General features: G+C 31.5%; 1 protein-coding gene across 5 annotated transcripts in view; it reads left to right on the top strand.

Moving 5' to 3' along the window:
• Positions 1 to 621: 621 nt before the first annotated feature.
• LOC119636075 (protein 4.1 homolog) overlaps positions 622 to 7031 on the top strand; it is a 69572-nt gene continuing 63162 nt past the window's right edge. For 4 of the 5 annotated variants that reach the window (XM_038031173.1, XM_038031171.1, XM_038031170.1 and 1 more), the window contains exon 1: positions 623 to 794. The gene's annotated coding sequence lies outside the window, so the exon portion shown is untranslated. Of the gene's footprint in view, positions 795 to 7031 lie in introns of all 5 variants that reach the window. The other variant, XM_038031169.1, reaches the window with a different exon arrangement.

The raw sequence follows: 7031 nt of genomic DNA on the forward strand, positions 1-7031 counted from the left end.
GCAAGAGAGCACTATACTAAGAGCCCTTGTAAATGTATATCCACTAGTACATGTATCTAGTGAAGAGTCATTCACTGTATTTCAAGTTGCTTTAGTGAGCGGCAAATCGAGCTGTTGGAATATTTCATTAAATCAGTTACGAGCGAATTTTCGTGGCGTTTGCATCTCTCATTGTTGTAGTGAAAAGTTAGTTTGGCTTGCGTACCGTAAGGAACAGCAGCACCGTGTTTAATTTTTTTTTTTTTTTTTTTTTTGTAAAAATAAAAGAGAAAATATATCTATATATGCAAATAGATTGCTGTGCATTTACATATATGAGTTATTACAAAAAAAGAATAAAAACAAAAAAAATTAAAGCAGAAATTAAAACAAAAAAATGGCATAAATTTATTTTAATTGATCCTTTGGTGTTTTGTTTTCTTTTTTTTTTTTGCTTTTTATATACAGATAAAAGAAAATTAATAGAAATTTAATGAAAACATATTTATGTATAGGTTTTTCGGTAACATTCTTGTTCAACACTTCGAGAAGTGAAAATTAATAAACAGAAAATAACATTAAAGAAAAGCCCAACGAAAAGTATGATAAACAATAAGAAAAATTTTAAGTAAATTAAAAAATTTTAAATTTTAATATACATATATATATATATATATATATATGTATATGTTTATACATAAACCAGTCAAGCCAGTTTTCTTTACGAAAAAAGCGGTATCTTTTCAGCTTTAATTATTTGATAGAAAGAAGTAAACGCTAAAAGGAAAATAACATCTTACAAGAGAAAAAAAAAGGTAAACAATTCAAAAAAAATTGTATGAATATAGTTTTTTAAAATATTTTTTAAGCTCTGGCTTAATAACATATTTAAATTTGCTAATAGTCGCAACCGCAAAGGCTAGACAATGTATTCTGGCATTGATTAAACATTAAACGAAAGTACAAACATACAGGGTAGCAAAAAAAAAAAAAGAAAAAAAAAAATGTCTAAAAAAAAAGAATAAAATATTGACGATGAAATCAACAACGACATAGTATGACTTCATAGTCTAATTTCACAGATACAATAACTGAAGTCATCGGCGAATACAAATGCATCTCTACACGTATAGAAACATGTTCACCTTTTATAAATGTGTTCGTGTAAATTTATGATTCTCTTTTTCTCTCTCTCTCCCTCTTTCTTTTTCTCTCTTACTCTCTGTCTCTCTCTCTCTCTCTCCCTTTCTATCTTAGCATTTGCTATCTTCTCTCTTGAGAGATAAATTTTGTATGTACGAGGTTGGATGCATAATTTCGCTTTAGGTCGAAGCTAAAATTGAACTTACGCAATTTGAAATCGGCGACAGAGGATGAAGTTAAAAAACTTCTCTGTTCTCGTCTATGCAATTTTCTTCTGATTCATAAATGTTTAGAAAATGAATTCACTAAACTGTATGCTTTGACTTGATTACGTTGCTTCATATAGAAATGAGGCTTTATTTCGCCCTTGTAAACTTCAAGTCAAAGCTTTCTAAACCCAAATACCTTTTCATATATCGAATCTTTGTAAATCGGCCATCACCAGCTCAATATCTTCATATATTTTAAAACGATAAATTGACATCCAGTCTCATCGTTCTTATGCGAATGAACACAGTTGTGTCTTTTTTTCGAAAATTGTGGCGGAAAACTACGTCTCTGCTAAAGTTGCCGCTTATTGGTGCACATGTATTAAATAAGTGCTGTTTGTATTATTATGTCTCATTAGTTTTTGCGCTCTGTGTATCGCTATATTTTCAATTCCTGCTTTTCATGGTTTACTTTGTTTTCTGCCTTTTGGCCATTACATGCACATACACTATACAAAAACACTATACGCCATATGCATACGTGTTTTTAACGTTTTTCTTATTTACTTTGCCTCCTCCTCTTGTCGTCGCTGTAGGCCTTTTTAACTGTTGCCTCTCTATGCATAACTAAATATATATATGTATATATAGATATATATATATATATATATATATATGTATATATAAAAACACTGACCAGCAACAAATCCATTGTATACATTTCATTATTTACTCAATTGCATATATATATATATATTTATATATATAATATATACGTTTATTTGTATACCTTTTTATATATATAGACAGCAAAAGCGGTCAGTTTTTTGTGTGTTTAATACACATTCGTAAATATTTATCCTTATTCTTAACATTAAAAAACCAAAACATACGAAATTTTTCGTTATTCTCTCTTTTAGTTTATTTTATTTATTTTTTTTTTTTTATACATATTTTTTAAGTTGTTTTTATTTCGAAATTCTTGTTGGCCATGAAGTGAAACCGTTGCATTTCTGCTTTCAAAACAAAGTTTCTTCAATTTTCGCTTCTAAAATAGAAATACATTTCACATTTCATGTTTTAGCTGAGAAATACTTGGAAATTTACATTTCATTTTTTTTTTATTTTTTTTTGCTAGTAATTTTATTTCATTTTTAAAAATAGGTTCCAGGTCATGAGAATCTTAAATGAAGACTCCAAGTAGCTTAAAAATTTACCGCTCAATTCTTAATTAACTCTAATTGAGCTACAATGTTATATATATATGGTCAAATATATATGTTAATATACATTTAAAAACCCTTTCGACTGCAGACCGACGGACGGAAATTCTACTAATTCCATTCAAGCTTATCGCTCAATTTTTCGAAAGACTGTCATTACAGAGAGTGTGTGTGTGCGCAATCAAATGCTTTCTCTAGTATTTTTTTGGGGCTTTACGCCGAAGAGCTAAATACGTCGAATTATGTATCACCTCAGAAGCGAGAAGCATTATTTTTCCTGTCGATCGTGAGTCGTGCTTCAAGATCATGTTTCATGTTTCATGTATATGGTAGGAACATGGTGCAAGTCGAAAGGTTACCCAAAAAAAAAAAAATAAATAAAACTAAACATTGTACGAAAGAACAAATAAGAAAATTATATTCAGCTGTGATCTTTTATATCCGAATCTTTTATACATCGCCGTCTTTGAAAATGGGTAAAGGGGAAACTGGAAAAAACGAAATTCCCATACATCATAATATTAGGTGCGCGTGACTGACTTTCGTCATTATTACAGAATATACGGAATATATTTTTATCGTAGGGGACCAAACCCGGAAAGCCGAAATGTTTTCAATTTGTAATATATTGTGGGCGTGCCTTTTAACGATTTTCTTCATTTTCAATAACAACTTGCATGCAATAACTTCCAATGGTTTTGCTAGATTTGAGGCAGGACTACGTTTACCGCAACAATTAACGAGCGATGGGCAGACAAATTGGCAAACACTTCCCAAAAGTTTCACAATTTGAGTTTCACAACTTTTTTTCTGTTTTGAGAAAAGAATGAAATTTCAATATTCTATAATATTGGTTAGGCGTGGCTGACGTTTTCTACTTGACATAGGTGCTGTAGGACTACTCATACCATGTATGTGCAAATTTTAATTAATGCATTTGTTTTGCTTTATTAGTAATCAGCACACAACGGGATGGAAACAGAGTTGTACTCATATTATGTTGAACTGTAGGCGTGTCTATGAACCTGATTTTCAATACCAACTTGTTGGGAGGAACTTTCAATGTAGCTGTCAAGATTTCAAGATTGTACGATTAGGAGAATGTTTATCAAAGATATTATGCGGACAGGTAGAACAACAGGCGAATGTACAAGCGGACAGATGGACATATCTAAATTAATTTAAGGTTTGATGCTGAACACGAATTTATATACTTTGTGGGCTTCCTGATGATTCCTTCTTCTCATCCTTCCCACTGACCAGAGTGGGTTATTGTGCCATACGCAATAACTATCTGGTCTCTGGTGCTGTTTAGGCCCCTAGTTTATAGGGATTGTCTAACTCGCCAGGGGGCGTGGGTTACCCTTAATAACCCCCGTAGCATGGGCCACCGTGAGGTTAAGCCCTACTGGCAGGAAGTCACGTTAAACCCATGCTGCAACTTCTTCTCATCCTTCCCACTCTTCTCACCCAAAAATGCGACGCCCTTTGGAGTCGGATTTTCGTAAGATTAGCACATATAAACTGCATGAATATGAAGAGAGATAAACAAACAATGCTAAATTTCCATATTGCATCTCTGATATTAACCGAATAGGAAATTTAAGCTAATCTATATAAGGAACAAAGATTTTTAATTAACTAAATTTTTCCGTTTCTAGATAAAGTTTTAACTTTAGAAACCTGTTTAAAAAAAAAAAAAAAAAACTCTATAACAAAAAAAGTAAAATTATGTTCGAAATGCGTTGAACGATTCAAGACTTTTTATGTTTTTACAAAAAAGGCCGAATATGATTAAATCGCTTTAAAGTTTTCCTCTCATTAAATGTTTGATGGATACAGTTGGCATACATATGGTATGTATGTATGGTATGTATAGCAAAAGTCGCAGTAGTGTGATTAAAAATATAAGAAAACAATTTTCCATTAAAAATGACGTCAGATTGCGTTGATAATGTATTTAGAAAATGTTTAACGGCATAAACAAATATGAACGGGTGAACACATATGCGTTATGTGTGCGTATTTTAGTAGGTTTACACAATTGCATTCAATGCTATTAAGAATTTTTTTTTTTTTATTATTTTTTGTTTCTTTTAATTTTAATTAATTGTCATTTGTCGGTCAACGTCTACGTATACCCGATAAATGCACTAACAAAGAGCATGTGAGGCATGACACGCGTAATACACCCAAACACGTTTACTTGAAAAAAAAAAAAATATTTTTAAATGTGTGTATATTGGTGCGGAGAAAATGAAGGGTAAAGTCGCTTATTTGGATGAATATAGAATACATAGTAGGAAGTGACTATTAACGAATACGAGAGTAGGCTTAACGTCAGTACCGAAGATTCGGACGTCAGTTTGGAAGGTACCTGCACGGCCATACAACCTGATTGAATGAAATCATATTTTAAATCAAATATGTTTTATCTGTTGCGTTTTTGAAAAAGTACTTTGTATGTGAGAAGAAATTTCGTCGGTCTCTTGGTTCTCTTTACAATCTTCGTAGATAAAAGTCGAAAACGGATAATTTCGTTTACCATGCAACATGTCAAACTCTTTATAAGCATAAGCTATTTTTACCGTACGTGTACCGTTTTAGGTACATTTTGAATTATTTATAATGGTGATGAGTACAAGTCCCAAAAAGCAAAAATATTAAAAAAAAAAGATCACTTTCGAATAAACCTAAATACTTGTGTTTTCAAGTAAAATCATTTGACAAAATCACTAAAATCGTCCTCACACTAAGCGACATATACCAGACAATTCTTGCAGCACTAATGTCATTTTACGTTATTCAGAAATGTACCCGATCCTTTCGACTGTAGGTTAAACTGTCTGAGTGCCTGTTTTCAATCGCTCAGTATTTAAAGCAAAATTTTCATTCAAATCGTCTTTGCCACAAGTGGTGTAGTGTAGAAAAAAAAGCGGTAGTAGTTGTTGGGTTTATGTAAAGGTTATTACACATAATTGAATTCATGTTTTACTTATTTACTTTTTTCAAAAAGATTCCCATTGCTGATGATGATGCAAGCTAGAATTTAAATTAAATTGTTAAACTAAAATATTTTTAGAAACAAAAGCGAAGCATCTTTGCAAGCTTCCATTGCTTCGATAAGGAAATTTATACGTTTTCGTTGGCTTTTTGCTACAATTGTGATGTTGTGTATTGTCAGCATTTTATGCATTTGTAATATCTCTCTCTCTCTCTCTCTCTTTATTATCAAACTTTTAGACAGCAAAGCTATGATGTAAACATTTTTGCTTTATTTTCCACTTTTACATTAAACGCATCATCGTATGAGTTGCAAAAACTATTTGCATACATTGTTGCACAATTTTGCAAAAATTATTACAACTGCAAGTTATGGTTAAAGAAATGCGTTTCATCTGCACTCGTTTGAGGTCACTTGCATGTGTACAGTCGAGAATGAGTTGCAGTGAAGAGAGAATTGAAATAAAATAAATAAATGTATGTAAAATCAAGTCACGCGTTAGATGTTTACTGGCAATAACAACAATAACAACAGCAATGCGAACAACAGTAATAAATAGTACGGCATACGAAGCAGTGAAGCGTAAATTGTTTTTGCCACAAATTGACCACAACTCAGCAAAAAGTAGCAGAAAAATATAAATAAAAATAAAGGAAAATTAACGCAAAAATTTTTCTTTAGGGAAACCTGCATGCGTAACATAGAATTTTCGCAGAAGCAGAGAGACAGAGAGACAGAGAGAAAGAGAGATAGATAGAGAGCGATTTCAGTTAAAAAGAAGAAAACAAAAAATCGGAAACAAAACAAACCTCAAGATTTCAATAAACCAAAGTTGTACTCAGTAGCTAAACAATCTGCTTGTGTGCCACAGAGCAATGCATACCTTTTACTTAGTTTGTCGTAATGCATATGTATGCAAAAGTAACGTTTGCTGTATTATATGTATGCATATGTGAGATGCGTTAGTGTCGTTGCACTTGTATGGTTACTTCAACTAATAATAATCATCATCACCAAAACAAAACACACCAAGCTAAACCAAGCTAAACCAGCTATAGAAGTTGGCTTAAAGTGTAGCTAGACGTAACTGATTTAACAGTAGAAGAAGATGAAGAATGAAACAGAAGGGAGCCATTCCACTACTGATTTATGTACTTACGACCACGTACGCTCTCTCTTTTTCTCTCGTTTCCAATCCACTTTTCTTTTTTTCTTTTTTTGGTATAATGCAAGCAGCAGTCAGTTCATTTGAATTTTGTATTGTTTTCTGCTTTATCTACAGTTTAATGTTTTGATGTTCATTTGCATTGAAGCGGCTTATAAATGCATCATCATAATAATAATAGTAAAATTTAACAAAAGCTTAAGCAACAATAAGTTTCTTTTTATTACTAAAATAAAAATATTAAGTATTTGTAGAGCTTGGTTTTTTTTTTTTTTTTTTTTTTTTTTTTTTTTTTTTTTTTTTTTTAT

The sequence above is a fragment of the Glossina fuscipes genome, unplaced genomic scaffold (genome assembly GCF_014805625.2).
Source record: "Glossina fuscipes isolate IAEA_lab_2018 unplaced genomic scaffold, Yale_Gfus_2 27, whole genome shotgun sequence".
NCBI lineage: Eukaryota > Metazoa > Arthropoda > Insecta > Diptera > Glossinidae > Glossina > Glossina fuscipes.